General features: G+C 37.9%; 1 protein-coding gene across 2 annotated transcripts in view; it reads right to left on the bottom strand.

Moving 5' to 3' along the window:
• Window positions 1–19,445, bottom strand: part of LOC149243951 (WUSCHEL-related homeobox 12-like) — a 163,737-nt gene that overhangs the window by 49,199 nt on the left and 95,093 nt on the right. The gene's annotated exons all lie outside the window — the stretch shown is intronic.

A 19,445-nucleotide genomic window follows, 5' to 3' on the forward strand; every position in this document is an offset into this window, starting at 1 on the left:
CCTGATAATAAAAATTCATATTCAGGCACCATTGTAGCATTCACAAGTAGCCATATATCAATTGAAATGATAAATAACACATGCAAACCAAAACTGCTATGAAGTCATCCGACTAGTGTAAATGCTAGAATTATGTCATTTACCATGTTTGGAATTCATCAAATTGCTACTAATTGTAATTAAATTTCCCTCCACAATCTACTACCATGCAATGCCAAGTGATTCCTATAATAACTCCCCTTTTCACACAATTGACCACCAAACATAGTAATCAGATCGGAGAATTTTGAAGCCCGTAAGTTATCAACCGTTGACCCCAGTGCTCTGAATTCTGGACTGAAGTGAAGGCACATGAACACTTCCTCAATAGAAAAGTAAAATATATAATGAATGATTGATAAAAGATGATTTTCTTGTTAGGATATTCTGACACAGGAAATAATTAAGTACAACTTGGTTTAGTGTATAGTTAGGTAAAGTGTGTTTCTTTAGTATGTACTTTTTGTAACTTTCAATCCGACGGTCACGATATGTTCTAGACATGAAGTGATCCGACGGTTCATTCTCTCATCGGTATTACTGACACTTGATCCGTGGCTTAACATCCAATTGGTCCATGATCTCTATTTAAAGAGCATGGATGGTCATTTGTTAGGTGACCGTTCATGAGAAAAGCTTATGTAAATTTTCTTTCTTTTACATTAATAAATTGCCTAAGTGGCTGTGTTGGCTCAGGCCGTGGACTGTTTCCCTCTTTGAGGGTTTTAACCACGTCAAAAATAATGGTGTACTGATCTATGATTTGTTTGGGAGCGGTGTCCTTTGGTGTTCTGTCTAAGGAACTTACCCTGTAAATTCCTACATGGTATCAGAGCTATTCGAGGGCAGCATCCATTGGTGTTCCAAATCCGAAGTCGGTACAACTGCATCCGACTGTCGTTTCCTAGATATATTGTTTTTGACCACTTTCGGGCCGAGAGGACTACTCTATTGTGTTAGAAACATATATTCCAGTGAGGAACGTTTCACATGAAAAGGTTTCTGGTAGCCCTAGGTATGTCATTTTTAAGATCTGGAGGTATACAATGTTTATTTGCAGTTATAGTTATTTATCTCTTTGTTTATTTCAGTTTATAGTCCTCTATGATTTTTTTTATTACCGGATCTATACCTTTCATTTCCACGTATGCTCTTTGCCCCGCGACTCTATACGATCTGGGTAAATCAGAAACAGAAAGAAATGATTTTTCTCATGTGTATGCTCTTTTCAGCTGTGCCTTAATGTGATCTCAGAAAATCAGAAAAATCGAGGAAAATATTTAGTTTCCGGTCAAATCGAACTTTAAGCCGTAAGGCTTGGATTACTTTTGCTTGTTCGTTTTGGGTTGTGTGGTTGTTTTTTTGTTTAGCAGGCAAAAAGGGGTTTTTCAAGTAAGCACGCACTCCAAAGCTTCAGTGAGCAAAAAAAAAAAAACCCCTTCCTCTTTTTCAAAAATTACTAACTTTTTAAACTAGCTCAATTGGTCCAAAGTTACCTTATGAGAATAGAGGTCTTGGGTTCAAGTCTTTCTTTTTGTTGAGTTATTTTTTCAAAAAGCACATGTAACTTATGTTTTAAAGTTACTTTATGTAAAAGTGTTCTCACCCATTATAAAAAGTGAGTCACTTTATCTTTTATTTAAGTTACAATTTAGTGGATAGTTCATAAAGTACCATTGTAAAAGTGATTTTCACTTATTTATAAAAGTGGGTCACATAAAGTAATCTTTTTTTTTAAGTGAGCTAATTAGATTAAGTTTGGAAAGGGGAGGAATTTTTTATATATATATAACATTATCATTCACTTCCCAACATTCACGTGGTTCGTCAGCATCTTCAACAACTTTTCTTCAAAAAGCCATAACTTCTTCATCTGAAAGCTGTTTTCAAAGCCATTTTTTTAATCGGCCTAATTTTTCGAGATCTTTCCATTGGAACACTTAGTTTCAGCATCTGCAACTTCAGTTTCTTTTAAAATGGAAAGTTCATGCCTAATTATTCTTGACAGCACCAACTAGTTCCAATGGCTATCTTACATTGTGGATTTACTTAGAAGTAAAGGTCTTTATAGAATAGCCTCAGGCCAAGAGGCTAAACCTAAAGATGAAGATATGCAAGCCAAATGAGAAAATAAGCAAGATCAAGCATGTGGGTTGATAGGGATGTTTATTTCTCCAGACCTTAGATTCCATATCGCAGAAATTGATACCTCCGATGAAGCAATGAAACAACTCAATAAAGTTTTTGGAATTAAAAATGAAAATCAACTTGAAAATGAGTCGCTTACATTGGACCTCAATAATTTTTATTCCATTGAAGATTTTTTGTCCAAGTTCAAGACCCTTAGACTTCTCTTGGAAGGTGTTAAGGTTAAGAAAGAAGATGGTAGCCTTATCTATTCCATTCTTACTAAGTTAGGACCAGCCTACTCTCTGTTTGTTTCCACCTTCCATTCTACTAGAGAAGCCTTTATTTCTCAAGGACAAGACTACAAGCCCCCTTCTTTTGATGTCTTTTGTGATTCTTTAATAAGAGAACAAGAGAAACTCTTACATCTTGGTCTTCTTAATCTTAGAAATTCTTCTAAGAAAGCCTTAGCAACCAAGTTCAAAGAATCCTAAGAAGCAACATCCTAAAAAGAATGGTTCTAAACCAAATAAAGGTCCTAAGCCATTTCAATCTCAAAATGAAAAATCAACTCAACAAAATGATAAGGTAACTAAAAACAAAGGGCAGAAGACTGATAGACATTGCAACTTTTGTAATCGTGATGGCCACTTAGAATCCAAATGCTTTAAGAAGATGGAAGCCTTGGAAGCAGCAATGAAGAGCATAACATCCATTTGGAGCACTCTTCAACCTCAACTTCATCTTCAGGAATAACACTTTTTGCATGTGGTTGTCAAGCATCTCGATCTAGTTATGCACTAAATGTATCTTCTTCTTCTCATTCTCATGAATGGCTCATTGATTCTGGAGCTTCTTATCCCATGGTCAAAAACAAAACCATGTTTTTTTCTTTAAATGATCGTAATACCAAAATTATATATGTTGGTGATGATAGATCTCTTAGCGTTGTAGGGACTGGAACTATTCATCTAGACAATGGTCAATTTAATGATGTATTATGTGTTCCTACCTTATCCTGAAACTTTCTATCTGTATATCAGATAACTCATTCAGGTGAAGGTAAAACCGTTGAATTTTCACTTCATGATGTTGTAATTAAGGACCTAAGAGATCCTAGACAGATTTTAGCTACTAGCATTGCTGATGATTCTACAAGTTTGTATAAGTTTAACAACTTTGGGTCATCAACTCTTCCCTAGTTATTTGTTGTTCATAATGATGAAGTGAGCAAACTTTGGCATGAGCGATTTGGTCACTTAAACTATCGCTCCCTTCAAAATCTATGTAAAGAAAATATGGTGACAGGTCTTCCTATGGTATCTTGCAACGATGGTGTTTGTTTCGGATGTGTACTTGGAAAACATCATCGGGATAATTTTGAAAAACGTGCTTATTGGCACGCCTCAACCCCTTTACAGCTTGTGCATAGTGATTTATGTGGTCCACTTCCAGTTGTTTCATTCTCTGGCTACAAGTATTTCTTAACTTTCATTGATGATTTCTCCAGATGCACTTGGGTATACTTCTTAAAACTCAAGACTGAAGTCTTTAACATGTTCTTGGCCTTTAAGGTCTTCGTTGAGAAACAATCTGGACATCAAATTCTTAAGCTAAGATCTGATAATGGCGGAGAATATGTTAACAACAAATTCATCAACTTTTGCATTGAGCATGGAATTCAATTGCAACATACTGTTTCATATACTCCACAGCAAAATGGTGTAGCTGAAAAGAAAAATCGCACCTTAAAGGAAATGGCTAATTGTATGCTTCAATCTAAAGGACTTAGTCTTAATTTTTGGGCATAAGCAATTAACTGTGCAAATTACATAGTAAATTGCACTCCTACTAAGGTTTTAAAGAATATCACTCCAGAAGAAGGATGGAGCTCAATTAAACTAGGTGTAAGTCACTTTCGTGTTTTTGGAAGTGAAGCATGGGCCCATATTCCAGATGAGAAACATAAAGCCTTAGAACCTAAGAGTGAAAAATGTATTTTGTTGGATATTATGAAGATGTCAAAGGATATAGACTTCTTCAACCTAAATCCAAAAAATTTATCATTAGAATAGATGTAAAGTTTGTTGAAAATATATCGGCCTACGAGCCTAGTTCGGCGGATGTGCCCCTCTCTCTATCCCTTCTACTTCTGAAAATATTTCTTCTTCAGATGATGACAGCAAGGATGACAACCCTCCCCCACCTTCTCAAGATCCTCCTTTAGCTCCTCAATTTCTAAAAATGGGTCCGTGCTCGGGATGCAGCAAGTTCTCTTGCAGGTGATCCTACGGATCAGCATCGTACACGTTCTCAGTTTGATAGAGCCTCTTCTTTAATGGCTCAAGCTTCAGCGAATTATGATCCTGACACCTTTGCAGAAGCTTCAAGCCATTCAGATTGGGACACAGCTATGAATGAAGAATATCGTTCAATATTGACAAATGATACACGGGACCTTGTTCCTCTTCCAAAGGGACGAAAATTTGTTAAATGCAAATGGGTTTACAGAACCAAGTTTGGCCCAGACGGAAAAGTTGATAAACATAAAGTTTGGCCCAGACAGAAAAGTTGATAAACATAAAGTTTGGCCCAGACGGAAAAGTTGATAAACATAAAGCTCGTCTTGTTGCTAAGGGTTTTTCACAAGTTGAAGGCATTGACTATACTGAAACCTTCTCCCCTGTTGCCAAAATGAACTCTATCCGCCTTGTTCTTTCCCTTGTTGCCTCTTTCAAACGGGAAGTCCATCAGATGGATGTTAAATCCACCTTCTTGCATGGGGACTTGCATGAAGAAATCTATATGGAACAACCTCCTAGCTTTTTCAAACGGACTCCAGCCTTGTATGTCGGCTTAAGAAATCCCCTTATGGTCTCAAGTAAGCCCCTCGAGCTTGTATGCCAAAATGGATAGCTTTATTTTAAATATTGGCTTTTCTAGGTGTCATTCTCACAACCAATGTTGCACGAAGCGCCCCCCCCGGCGGTTCCAAGCCCCGAAGCGCGTCCCGTACGGAAGCGCCTAGGAAGCTTGGCCCGAAGCGGCGCTTTCGAATTCGGAAGCGCCGCTTCCTGGAAATTTGGAAGCGCGGTACGGAAGCGCCGCTTCCAGGCCTCCGAAGCGCGCTTCGTACGACGCTTTGGGCCTCAGAAGCGTGGCGCTTCGGAGGAGGAAGCGTACGCTTCACGTACACTTCGGAAAGGAGGCCGCGCGCAAGGCAAAAAAACAATTTTTTTTTAATTTATGTTAACTTAACATAAAGGGGGTGGGTTAGGGTGAGGTTAGAGTGAGATTAAGGTGAGGAATGAAAAGAATAAAGCCCCCATTCATTCCTCATTTTCTCACTTTGAGTTTATGAGAGTTGGAGAAGAGAAGAGAGGAGAGGAGAAGAGAAGAGAGGCAAGGAGAGGAGAAGAGAGGAGAGATTGGAGGAGTGAAGGAGGAGGAGCTAGGAGAAGGAGGAGGAGCTTGGAGCAAGAGCTTGGAGGACTTCATCTACAAGAGCTAAAGAGGTAAGTTCAAACCCCAAACTCCCTTATTTTTTTTACAATTTTTTTGTATTTTTCTCCTCCCTCTCCTACTCTTTCCCATTGTTTCTACTTGCTCCTTTACTTACAGGTTGTCCACCACCTATATCCATATTTCAAGATGGTGTTCTTTTGGCTTCTATGTATCATTCCACTCTTGGTTTTAATGACGGCAAAGGGGAATTAGGAATAGAAGGGAAGAAACACAAGAGGACAGTGGTCTCAATTGAGTGACCCAATGTATGATGAGGAGGAAGGGTTTGAAGAGGAAGGGGATGAACCTGAAGGGGACACTGAAACACAAGATGGGAAAGCAAAATCAACACCCTTGTGGAACTATGTGACCAAACTTGATGGGGGAAAGGGTGGTGGATCTTACAAATTTGTGTGCCCTCATGATTGTCATGGAGGAAAACCATATTGTGGTTCATATACCCGTCTGAGGAGGCATCTTTGTGGGGTGCTGGACAGTGATGAAAAAAGGGTCCTGTGGGGGTACAAATTTGCCCAAACATTTCAACTGAAGAAAGAAGAAAATACATCCAAATAGAGATGGCTGCACAATAAAAAAACAAGAAACAAAAAACTCATTCTGAATCAAGTGCAACCTCTAAATTTGGTAGCTGCTCATCTCCTCATGGTACTTCTGCAAGCTCTGGAGGTAGAAGAACAATAGGGGATTTCCTTAATGTTGCTAGGAGGGATGATGTGGATGGAAAGATAGTCCGTTTTCTTTGTGCTTGCGGTGTACCATTCAATGTGCTTCGCTCTCCCTATTGGCATGAAATGGTAAAGGCCATCAATGAAGCCCCAAAAGGATACAAGGCCCCCAACTATGAGAAAGCTAGAACAGTGTTATTAGAAAGAGAAAAAGCTAAGGTTCAAAGAGCTTTGACACGTTTTACAAATGAGTGGGTAGATTTTGGGGTATCCATTGTATCAGATGGGTGGACAAATATTAGAAACCAACATTTGATAAATGTTCCTGGTGTTTCTTCTAGTGGTGCAGTATTTATTGCATGTCATGACTCCTCCATCACTGCATCTGCACAAAACATTGCAGATCTCCTATTGAAATCAATCAAAGATGTTGGTCCCAAATAATGTGGTTCAAGTGATCACAAATAATGCAGCAGATTGTAAGGCAGCAGGAAAAATTATTGAGCGTACTTATCCACACATCTTTTGGCCTGGGTGCCTAGTTCACACATTGAACCTTTTGATGCATGATATTGTGAAGCACAAAGAATGTGGGTAGATTAGTGAGCTTTACAGGAAAGGGAAGCAGCTCATTAAACTCATCACAGGGCATACAAGGGTAAACTACTTCTATGGCACTTACTCCAAGTTGCAGTTGCTTAAAATTGCAAAGACAAGATTTGCTAGTTATTACCTCACCTTTAGGCAGCTAATGAAGGTGAGACAAGCTTTACCTAATCTTGTGTGTGCTGATTCATGGAATGAAATTAACACTGACATAGATGGTGCTAATGCAGTCAAGGACACTGTTCTTGACAGTTACTTTTGGGCACAGGTTAAATATGTTTTGCAATTCACCAAACCAATTTATTACATGATCAAGTTTGCAGATTCAGATCGACCAGTAATTGGGGAGGTGTATGAGCAAATGGATAGCATGTTGGGGCAGATTAAAGACATTGTTGAGCCTAGAGATAGAACCTTGTACAATTATATTCGTGCAAAGGTGGAAAACCGATGGGAAATGCTAAATGTTCAATTGCATGCATTAGCATATGTTTTGACACCTAAATACTATCAATCATGGCTTTCAACACCAGCACCTGGGGGGGGAAGCAGGAGAAAACCACACCAAGATCAAGAGGTTCACAAAAAATATATGGTTGCATTGAGTAAATTAATCCCTGATGAGGAGGATGCTGCATTGGTACGGAGACAGGTGAGCAACTATACGCTTAACACTAGTCCATTTGGGAGCATGCATGCAATTAAAGATCGAGAGACTTTTTCTTCTCTTGAGTGGTGGAACATGCATGGAGGGGGTACTCCACTTCTACAGGCTTTGGCATTGCGGGTGCTATCACAGGTGGTAAACACTTCTTCTGCAGAGAGGTGTTGGAGCTCTTATTCTTTCATCCACAGTGTTAAAAGGAACAAGTTGAGTTTAGACCGGGCAGAGAGCTTGGTTTATGTTCATTACAACTTGCAATTGTTGTCCCATTACTGTGAAGATGCAAAGTCTAATAAAGACTTGTTGATTTGGGACAAGAATCCAGAGGAGCCCAATTTGGAGGATGGAGTGTTGCGATTAGAGTAATTAGAGGATGCTCTTATCCAGGTATGTCCATTGTGATATGAATTTTCCAATTTTTCCTTATAAAGCATTTCTTTAATTCATGTTTTTAATTTTTTTGTTAACTAGTGTTTTTTTTTTGCATGAATTTTTTGAGCGATTCCAGGATGATGATGATCGTGTTGATAATATGCCACCCCTACCCCCATCTAGTCCCTTGGTTCCTAGGTTCCATGGTTCAACACCAACAACAAGGGGTTCTTCTTCATCAGTTTCAGTGCCACAACTTCCACAGGCACCATCTTCTTCATTGCCACCACGTGGATGCCCGCCGCCATGTTCTCTTCGTGGTGGAAGGAGGAGAGATTAGTAGATATATTCACAATCTACTACGTTTTGTCATAGATTACTCATTAGACTTGTAGACTTGTGAATTTGAATTTTGAACCTTTCTTGTCTTGGCGGTGACCAAGTGACATATTTTGTAAACATTATTATTTGAATTTTGGACATGACAAATGTTGACAGTTGCTCACTTGCTAGATAAATCATAATATGCTCTATGTTTTATGTTTTATAATATGCTTAAATGTTTTATGTTTTATAATATGCTTAAAAATTTAATGTATGTTTGTAATAGCTAGAATATAGATGATTGTTGTACATACTAGTAACTACAATGGAATCATGGCTGCCATATCTATCTTGATTTATGCAAAAATATGCATGTTTTCATGTCTTCTACAATTAATTTGGTATTTGGGATGTTTGTTTTGAGTATAAATGCAAAAAAATATAAATATATATATAGCAGACGCTTCCGCGGACGCTTTGCTTCCTAGATTTTTGGAAAATGACGCTTCGGTGTCCCCGCTTCCAAAAAACGCTTCCGCTTCGTGCAACATTGCTCACAACACTGTCTACACCAAGAAAGCGGGTAAGTCTCTTATCATTCTTGTTCTTTACGTTGATGATCTTATCCTTACTAGTAGTGATCCCAACCTTATAAACCATGTGAAGTCCATCCTTAAAAGCAGTTTGAAATGACAGACTTAGGACACTTGCATTATTTTCTTGGTCTTCAAGTCTTGCAATCCAAAGAAGGTATTTCCCTTTCCCAGTCCAAGTATGCATGTGATCTTCTACACCACTTTCACATGGAAGACTGTAAGCCAGCCCCTTCTCCCTTTCAGTCTGGAGCCAAACTTTCAGTCACTTGTACTTCCCCTAAAGTTGATGCTACCTTATACTGTCATCTTGTTGGAAAACTTTTGTATCTGACCCATACCCGTCCTAACCTTTCCTTTGTTGTTGGCCTTATTGCTCGGTTTATGCAAAACCCACATGAAAGTCATTGGAAAGCAGCTAAAAGAATACTTCGTTATGTTCGAGGTACAATTCAGTTTGGGATTCATTACACTGCAGAAGCATCTCCTCTATTGGTTGGTTTCACTGATTCTGATTGGGATGGTGACCCGAATTATTGGAAGTCTACTGCAGGTTATGTCTTCACTCTTGGTTTCAGACCTATTACATGGGCTTGCAAGACACAGAGTGTTATTTCTCTTTCTTCAGCAGAAGCAAAGTATCGTGGTGTCGTTGAAGCTAGTAAGGAAGCCATGTGGCTTCGTCAGATCCTGTCAGAGTTTGGTTTTCAACAGCAACATCCGACTACACTTTGGTGTGATAATCAAAGTACCATTCAACTATGCAAAGATCCAATCCAACATTAGCATAGCAAACACATTGAACTACACATGCACTTCATCAGAAAGCTCATTCATAACCATGTTCTTGAAGTGCAATATTGTTCAACCAATGATCAAGTTGCTAACATCTTTACAAAGGCACTCACAAAGGCAAAGTTTACTAAACTTCGATTTATGGTTGGAGTTCAGGAAGTTGTCACTAAGGGGGGATAGGCTCTACTGCCTCCTTCCTTCTCGTATTGTGTCATCTTTGTACATCCTTCAATCCTATGCCAAGTTGTTCTTAAGGGGGGATGTTAGGATATTTCGACACATAGGAAATAATTAAGTACAACTTGGTCTAGTGTATAGTTAGGTAAAGTGTATTTCTTTAGCATGTACTTTTTGTAATTTACAATCTGACGGTCATGATATGTTCTAGACATGAAGTGATCTGACGGTTCATTCTCTCCTCAGTATTACCGACACTTGATCCGTGGATTAACACCCGATTGGTCCATGATCTCTATTTAAACAGCATGGACGGTCATTTGTTAGGTGACTGTTCATGAGAGAAGCTTATGTAAATTTTCTTTCTTTTACATTAATATATTGCCTGAAGTGGTCGCGTTGGCTCAGGTCGTGGACTGTTTCCCTCTGTGAGGGTTTTAACCACGTCAAGAATACTGGTGTACTGATTTGTGATCTGTTTGTGAGAGGTGTCCTTTGGTGTTCTATCTAAGGAACTTACCCTGTAAATTCCTACATTTCTTACAATGTGAAGACCCCAATAAATATTTTTAAGGGAGTGCTCTGGTACAATATGCAAGTAAAATCCCACAAAGGAAACATGCATCATTGCACCATAACAATATCATAAGAAAATTTCTTCATCAGTTTCTTCTTCCTCGTTTTGCAAAAGATAAAGAAGGTCTTCCTTTTAGAGGGCCTTGATCAAGACTTGAAGAATATCTTCATAGCTTTGAAATCTTGGACCCCAATGCTTGAGAAATTTTTCAATAAACACTTCAATAGAAGATATGTTGTTTGGATCAGAAGGACACTTGATTCATTCCCTTTGATTTGTTTCAAATGCAACAACGACAATCTCAATCTCGTAAGTGCATCTTCAAGAACCACATTAATTTCTTAAGTGTATTTTAAGAGAATCACATCAAATTTGGGGTGGCAATTTTTATAGCAATATGGATTAATCATTAAAACAATTTGGATATCATGGAACATCTTGAACATCCAAAGTAGGGTACATTTCATGCAAATCCCAATGAGCCATTTTCTACCCCATGCAATTTTCAACATATAGATTTGTGGAGTCGCCAGGGTCAATCTTAAATGCCTTTAAAATATGCTTGCTTCACCCTACAAGCATGGAGTATTTGAAGATTAATGAAGAAGTAGGACATTGATCTTCCAATGGAGTCACCAGATGAGCAATTTTCAAGAATTTGAGATATGCTCCTCAAAAAGGATTGAAACTTAGACTTCGGATCACGAGGAGAAAAACTTAACTTCACACCAGCAACAACACAACAAATGTTACCGCTAAATCTAGCATCTTAGTGCAAAGTCCCACCAAGCACTCTAAATTAAGGGAAACAATAGGATCAAATGCCACTATCACCTTAGCAATTACTTCCCTACTACTTCGTGGTCAGATATTATCAATACAATGGAGGCTTTGTTGAAATATGTAACTAAGTTCGATCTTCATAATATGTAATGTACTCTTGATTCTTGTATATTGTAAAAGAAAAGAAAAATTATTATTTTTTATAGCATGGGTTTCATGCTCAAGGTCAATTTATTTTAGGTCATGCACCCATTGAGTGCTTCTATGTTTTGTCATAAGAGTCAAGAAGTCAAAGAGTCATTGTCATATGTAAAATGTTGAAAAATGTGTAGCTAGGTTCTGGTCTTCATAAATATGAAAGTATTTTCGATTCTTATATATTGTAAAATGAAAGAAAAATTATTATTGTTATTTTTGAGCATGGGTTTCATGCTCAAGGTCTTTTATTTTAGAGGTCAAGCATCCAGCTAGTGCTTCTAGGGTTTGCCCTAGGTCAAGAAGTCAAATGAGTCATTGTCATATGTTGAAGACCCCATTGGGCACATTGTAACTTGTAAAAAGAATTATTTTTGCGATTAAAAGTGTCGGAATACCCTCCAAGACCAAGTCGGCCTGGAAACTAAGAAGTCAGCCTATTTTGAGGAGCCACGTCCACCTTAGAAGCCTATATAAAGGAGGGAACTCGACCTCCTTTGGACATGTTGTCGCACAAAGTGTCTAGGCACCACGACCACGCTCAAAGTAAGGGCTATCACTCTTGATCCTTACTCACTCCGTTTAGACTCTCTCCTAGACAAGTCAAGGGGGGTAGTCCCTAAAGTAAATGGATGAGAAAGCCTGTGGATCACAGGCTCTAGGAGATTTTAATGATGGACAACCTGATGAATCTAAATGAATCTCGATTAATTCAGATGAATAGATTAAACGCCAACGTAAACAAGACACGACCACAAGATAGAAACAATTATAGACCAGTGCCTTTATGCTAAATTAACTGTAGATAAAGTAAAACAAGTTATCCAGAACACTTTACAAATATGTGACGAATAATGACAATCATGAATAATCAATATAAATGCCCAAAACTGTATCACGCAAGATATTCCAGATTTAAGATGATTATCGTTAATGACCAAGATCTAGAATTAATTAATTTTCTCCAACAGTCAATATAACTTAAAACATTTATCGTACTTTGACCATAGGAAAATCATAAAAATGCATTTAATGACCAAATAACACCAAGGAACTTTAGGTTTAAATTTTAATTATTCCTTAGGCAATAACTAAAGAAGTAAAACAAATCAACAGGTTAAAAAAAATCGAAATCGAAATTTTTAATGGGCCATAGGCCACATTAAAAATTTTAATGTTTAAGCGAAATCCCCTTAATTTATTTCATTTTCCTTAGTCACAAATTTAAAAATTTTAGAATTTTTTAATGTTTAGGATTTTTAGGTTTTTTCAAAAATGTTATGAATTTTTAAATTTTTAGAATTTTTTAATTTTTTATGATTTTTAATAATTTTTTTAAATTTGATTTAAAACAAAAAAAATAAATAAATAAATAAATTGAAATGTCAAAAGGTTAGTTTTTTTTTTATTTTTTAGATTCTTGAAACTTTATATTTTTTAAATGTTTTGAAATAAATTTAAATGTTTTATATTCTTTTATTTTCTTTATTTTTTAAATGTTTTTAGATTTTATATTTTTTGAATGTTTTTAGATTTTTTAAAATCAAAAATGAAAAATGAAAAAGGTCAAACGAAATCAAATTAAAAAAATCAAAACAACAATCGAATTTAAAACAAAATAAATCTAACTAAACCAAAGACTAAAAAAAAAAAGTATTAGAATCTGAACTAATGTATATACAACTTAAATTAAAAAATCAAATGAGAGAAATATCAACTTAAAACCAAAACAAAAATAAAATTAAAAAAAATCGAACTTAAGTAAAAAAATAATTAAAAGTACACATGCGCTAACGTACATCTAACATACATAAAAAAGAAAACAAATGAAATAATTCAAAATATCTAACCTAACACATACACAAAATAAAACAAAATCGAATGTTTTTCTTGTTTTGTGCAGTTGCAGGTTTACGGGAGGAGAAGGTGACGGCGAAGGGAGACGAGGGTATGGAGAACGCAGGCCAGCAAACAGCGAGGATAGGCAGCAAGGGTTCTCCGACTTGAAGGACCGTGTGAGTTGGAGGATAGCTGGACGGAGGGAGAGTTAGCATATGGAGCCACGAGAATGAAGGCCGAGGGAGCTATGAGTTAACGTTTGAGAGATGAGCAGCGAGGAAAACAGCTAGGAAATGAAGCAAGTCTGCGAGGAGATGAGCTGAAGACGCAGGCTGTGGCAGCGTAGAAGAGAAGGGTAGTGGAGCAGCGAATAGAGAAGGGAAAATGCAACATAGAGAGGGAGCAGAAACGGCGGAGTAGGGCGAGTTGCACGTAGAAGGCAGCAAAAGGATGGAGAAGAGGGTTGATGGGGTAGAACGCATACAGGTATGGTAGCTTGCGGGTGATGAGGAGCTGATCTGACCACGGATTTTGCAGCAGACTGAGGCGGCAATGACTGTTAAATTTTTTTTTTTAAATGCACAGTAAACCCTAAAACCAGGCAGCCAATCAATTTGCAAAATGGTGGCCCAGAACTTCTTTAAATCCACTAGAATCTCTACAAAAATTTCAGCAATCTTAATTGAAATTTTGAGTCAACTTCCCTCAGATTTAACCCTGAAACTCGAGAAAACCCCAGATCTAAAAAAAAAAAATGGAACCCTTGAGAAATTATTTCCAAATTTAAAAAAAAAAAAAAAGGTAAACCCCTGGACTGCAAGCGCTGAATAATATTCCCTGCAAAGATAATGCTGATGTACCCCAGAAATCCAGATCTTACCCTTCAGGGCCTACATCTGGACTCTACATAGCTTTCAGCTCCAGATCCGTAGCTGCAGGACAACAAGAAACACCCAAACGATATATACAATGACCCAAAAAACTAAAACCCATAAAACCCAAGTTAGAAGACTGAAAATAATTACAGATCTATGTACATGAATGGCAGATCTATCAGATCTAGGGAGTGTGAGTCCAACTCCGCTCCCAGATCTGATAATCTGAGGCTCTCAACAGCCAGATCTATCGATTTAGCACAAAAAAATAAAAAGTAAAAAAATAAAAAATAAAATAAAAAAATAAAAAATAAAATAAAATAAAAAATAAAAAATTTGAATTTTAGAGGAGGTACTGAGCTCAAAACCCTTCATGCATCACCCATAAGCCCAGGATCAAATTACGTTGGGCTCTTCAGAAAACACGGATCGGGAGTTGGCTGGTTCAGGCGAGAACCAGTGTTTTTAAAACCGGAACCGGTGACCGGACCGGTCGACCTAATGAACCGGTTTACCGACCGGAACCGGTCTAACCGGGACTGGTTTGGTCTAAACGAACCGGTTTTAGAAAAATACATTAAATAATTATTTTTTAATGAAAAAAACTATTTTTAAGATTTAAAACCATGATTCCAAGCCAATAGAGACAAAATATGCAAAGATTGCTCATTGATATACCATGTAAAGCCTTAAAGGTGAATATATCAAAATGGCACCGAGTGCAATACATATCATCGACAAAATACATAAGCAATGAGGCTCTAAATGGCCACTAGAGTGCAAAAATAAAGCCTACAAACTATGGGGCCAGTGGCCTACTACAAGACTTCAGTCTAGACTCTACATATATGATAATAGTAATACTATAATAGTGATCAACATTATCACTTGAAGTTGAAACTTCTCATGAGTCTCAGTCATCATGATCAAACTCAGTTGGTTGAGTCTCGACTCCCAAACTGTGTAGCCACAAACTTCTCTATTGGTTCAGTGACTTGAGTCTCAAACTTTTGAAGGTATTCTGCCCTAATATGCCCTATTATTTCATTTGGTGCTCCACATGGCTTTACATGGCCTCCTATCCCAGCCAAGTGTTGCTTGAACCTGTTAATACCCCCTCCTTGAATGGATTTTTGGCAATATTTGCAGATCATTTTGCCATCAATCATATCACAATGAGCCCATGCAGTATCTTCAGCTTTTGGAGGCATGATGACTCCCTGGATGGTAGATCATAGAAGTGAGAAGTTTATAACACAAAAAAAAAAATTCATGGACAGCAGACTCAAATGAGGAATTATCAAGTGCAAATCCTTACCTGGAAATGCAAACTAGCTCCCTTAGCCTCCTCTTGAAGATGGCAACTCCACTGACAGCTACACACTATCTCCAAAATAGCTCCAACTCCAACTCCAAGATGACTACTTCAGCAAAAACTCCACACTCTCCAAGCTCACAAACAAAACAAACACTCACAAACACTCCAAATCAGTTGTGTGAGACAAATGAGAGTGAGAGGGGTCTCTTATAGCAAGTGTGAGGGTGTTTTTGGAGGGAAAATACCTTTCCCTCACCCCCAAAACCCCTAAACCACAAAACCACTGCACTTTTTGTCATAATTCGGTGGGTTGTCCATAAACCGGCCGGTTTAAACCGGCCGGTTTAGGACGGAACCGGCCGGTTTGCTACAAACCGGCCGGTTCCGCCCTAAACTGGCCGGTTTTTACCGGTTAGGGCTGTTTTCTGGGCACATGAGGTATCTAACCCGGTTTTTTGGTCGGTTCGGACCGGCCAGGCCTCTAACCGGCCGGTTAGACCGGTTACCGGTTTTTGTGGCCGGTTTTTAAAACTATGGCGAGAACTTCCCCGAACGCCCGATGATCTAATAATCAAGGATTTCCTGCAAAACTCAATTTAACCATCAACATAGAGCGAGAAAACGATAATAAAATTCAGATAAATAGAGATACCTGCTATTATATTCAAAACTTAAATTATCATTCAAACCCCAGCGACTAAGCAAGATACCTGTACTCAAATCGCTCTTCAGAAAGCTATCATCAATGGCTAAAAAGAAATCTATGCATGAAAATGACACATCTTACAGTATTTCCAGGAAGAGTAACACCAGCAAAAATTTAACCCCAAAGTCTTTCTTTATTGCTCATAAAAAGATTACAAGAGAGCTTTTCGCTTAGTACACGATCCAGAGATCGGATGATCCTGACTGACAAAATGACCTCCTATTTAAAGATAAATCCTCCAACAGCTAGTTCAAGTGATCCTCGTCAAAGCAATCTCGACCGTTGATGAGGATTAAAATTTCTTTTAATCTCATCCGTCAAAATTTTAAATTATTGAGGAAATTCGAAATTTTCAATTAAATGCATTTTAATTAATTCAAAAATTAAATTTTTGAATTAATTTCCTCAAAATTTTGACTTTGACTTAACCCCAGGGACCAAAGGCTTAAAATTTAGCAAAATAATTAATTTACCTTAGTCCCTGGACCTCTTAAACTTTAATTTTTTAAGGACCAACGAATTTTGCCTTTGGAGAATTTAAATTTACCTAGGACCTAGAATTAATCAAATTTCTAGCTTAGGATTTTAATTAATTTTGGCCAGAAAATTTAATTAATTAACCTATGAGGGGATAAATTATTTTTCCAACCCTCGGGACACTTTACATCATGATTTTCACATTTTTTACATCTCAAGGGGGAAAACTCGTTTGCAAAGGACCCTCACAGACTACCCAGTTCTACGACACAAAATATAATCTAACAGATCAAGCGATTTGTAATAAAATAACCTAACCAGATAGTTAGGATTATTTCCAAATCCCTTTTACATAGACTCGATCTAGAACACTAGGACTCCCCTAAGATCCTAGTGACAAAATCCATTCCGGCTTTAGGGTAAGGCTGAAGGAAAACTCTGCCGACCATCCAAGAATGGATTCGTGAGACAAAAAACCTCTCAGAATGTAGATCGTCACCAGAAAAGTAGGTTTACCTAGGTAATTACATACACGACACGGATCTGCTAAGATTATTTACCTTATACATGTTAGTGTCGGTCTTGAAAGCCCTCCATCAGTGATCAAAGCTCTTTGCATTTGCATTAGTAGGTGTCTCATCAGTGTCAAAGTTTGCATCCCGTTAGGCATGCCATAACCCTGATGGAGGAGCTGGTCTATTTATACCCCTCTTGGCTTTGTTGGATCAGGTCATATTAGTCATTGAGTTTTTCAAGCTTGTCTTGTTTGGTCTTAAGGTCAAAGGTCCTAGGTCTAGGGTTTTGCAGTCATCTTTGGGATTCTTGTGGACTCATGTGTTGATGGTGTGTTTCTCCATGTTATTGTAAGCTTTGTTATGTGATTCATTTCCTTTCTATACTGTTGCATATTAAACAAATGAAGTGACAAAGTTAGAATTCATGCTTGCCATGCTCTACTTTTAAATTTGTTTAATTTCTATGTTTTCTACTGTCTAAAGAGAATTCAAATTCATTGTTTGCTCTCTTTAGCCTTCTTATCTTTTTTCCTAATCATCCACTTCAGCTAAAGACATCAATACAGGCTCCTACCTTGCCCCAAAGACCCCCCTGCAGAAACTGTGTCCAATCCCCGCACCCTAAATTGCAGCTCAATTTGCCACCAAAAACACCCAAAAATCCCCAAAATCAAACTTTATAACCAGTTTACTAGCCTAATATCAGTGTTACATTGTTGGTCATCTCATCCTATTGAAAATCTACCGAGATTGACCGGAGAGAGCCTTCTCCTGCCCCGTAGGGCTAGCTACGAAGCTGAATGGTTTGATGTAGCTTTGAGGTTTGCCTTTTCAGCCTGAGGTGAAATTTGAAGTGCTAACAATACACATGCAGACTGGGTTTATATTATAAGATGATGATCAAGCTGATAATGATAGCTGGACGGCATGAACACATAGATCAGGCACTATCCCTTTTGCAAAAAAAAGGGGGGTGTACTGCTATGGGTAGTTGACACGTAGTGGTCAACAGGACACACATTCACTTCTCATCATCCAAGCGAAGGAGAAGCACAAGAAGGCTAGAAAAGAAGAGGAAGGACAAAAGGAATAAGTTTTTGGGCTAATTCTCTCTCACATGTGCGAAGAAGAAAGGCTAGGGTTTGTTGCTTCGTGGTAGAAATTCTCAAGTTGTTGGAAGAAGAGCTTAATAAGTCTCTCTCTAGCCCTCAACAAGGAAGCAAGTCAAGCGAAGTTGTTGGAAGGCTAAATTCCGCTCACACGTGTGGATGCAATAGCAGTTGCAAGGGAAGAAAATTTCAGACCTGCAGTAGAGGCCGAAATTCTGAAGCTGGGGGTCGAAGTTGTGCTACTGGAAGAGATTTGACTGGGTTTGACTTGGATAGAGGAAGCACATCATCAGGAAGGTCGGACTTGGTCTTGGAAGGGTATTAGTCTTGATCTAGAGGTCTTGGAATTTGTCAATTGAAGGATCTAAAAGAAGAGAAGAGATTTACGGATTTTCCTCTTAGGTGGAGAGAAATCATGATTCCAACAGCAAGATTTCTGTTCATTGATGACCACTCAAGAAAGAATTAGATTTATTTACTTAAGTCCAAGGATGAAGTATTTGATAAATTTCAAGAATTCAAAGTAGAAGTGGAGAATCTTACAAAAAGGAAGATAAAAGTGCTAAGATCTGACAATGGAGGGGAATACACATCAAAAGAACTCATAGCTTTCTATAAGGTGGCTAGAACTAAGAGGGAGTTGATATTTCCCTACAACCCTGAACAAAATGGAGTAGCAGAAAGGAAGAATCGTACAATTGAAGAATGCATTAGAGTTATGTTACATGATCAAGACTTACCTCAATTCCTGTGGGGTGAAGCATCCAAAACAACAATATATATTCAAAATCGAAGTCCTCATAAGATACTTGACAACATGACCCCTGAAGAGGCGTTTACCGGAAAAAAAAACCTAGTGTAGATCATCTTCGAATATTTGGCTGCCCGATCTACATTCACATTCTAAAAGATAAAAGGAAGAAATTGGATCCTACAAGCATGAAGGGCATATTTGTTGGCTATAGTACCTCATCAAAGGCATATAGGATCTACATCAAGGAAGGTCACTAAATTGAAGTAAGTAGAGATGTGATTTTTTATGAAAACATTGCCTACAAGAAGTCTAAAGATCTCCCTATTGAGTCTGATGATGAAGAACTTCCTATATTTGAAGAATGTCGAAGGGGAGAAGAAGATACAATACATGATCATGAAGAAAAAGGT

This window comes from Pinus tabuliformis, chromosome 8 (genome assembly GCF_031772625.1).
Source record: "Pinus tabuliformis cultivar Carrire ecotype Pingquan chromosome 8, CPIR1, whole genome shotgun sequence".
NCBI lineage: Eukaryota > Viridiplantae > Streptophyta > Pinopsida > Pinales > Pinaceae > Pinus > Pinus tabuliformis.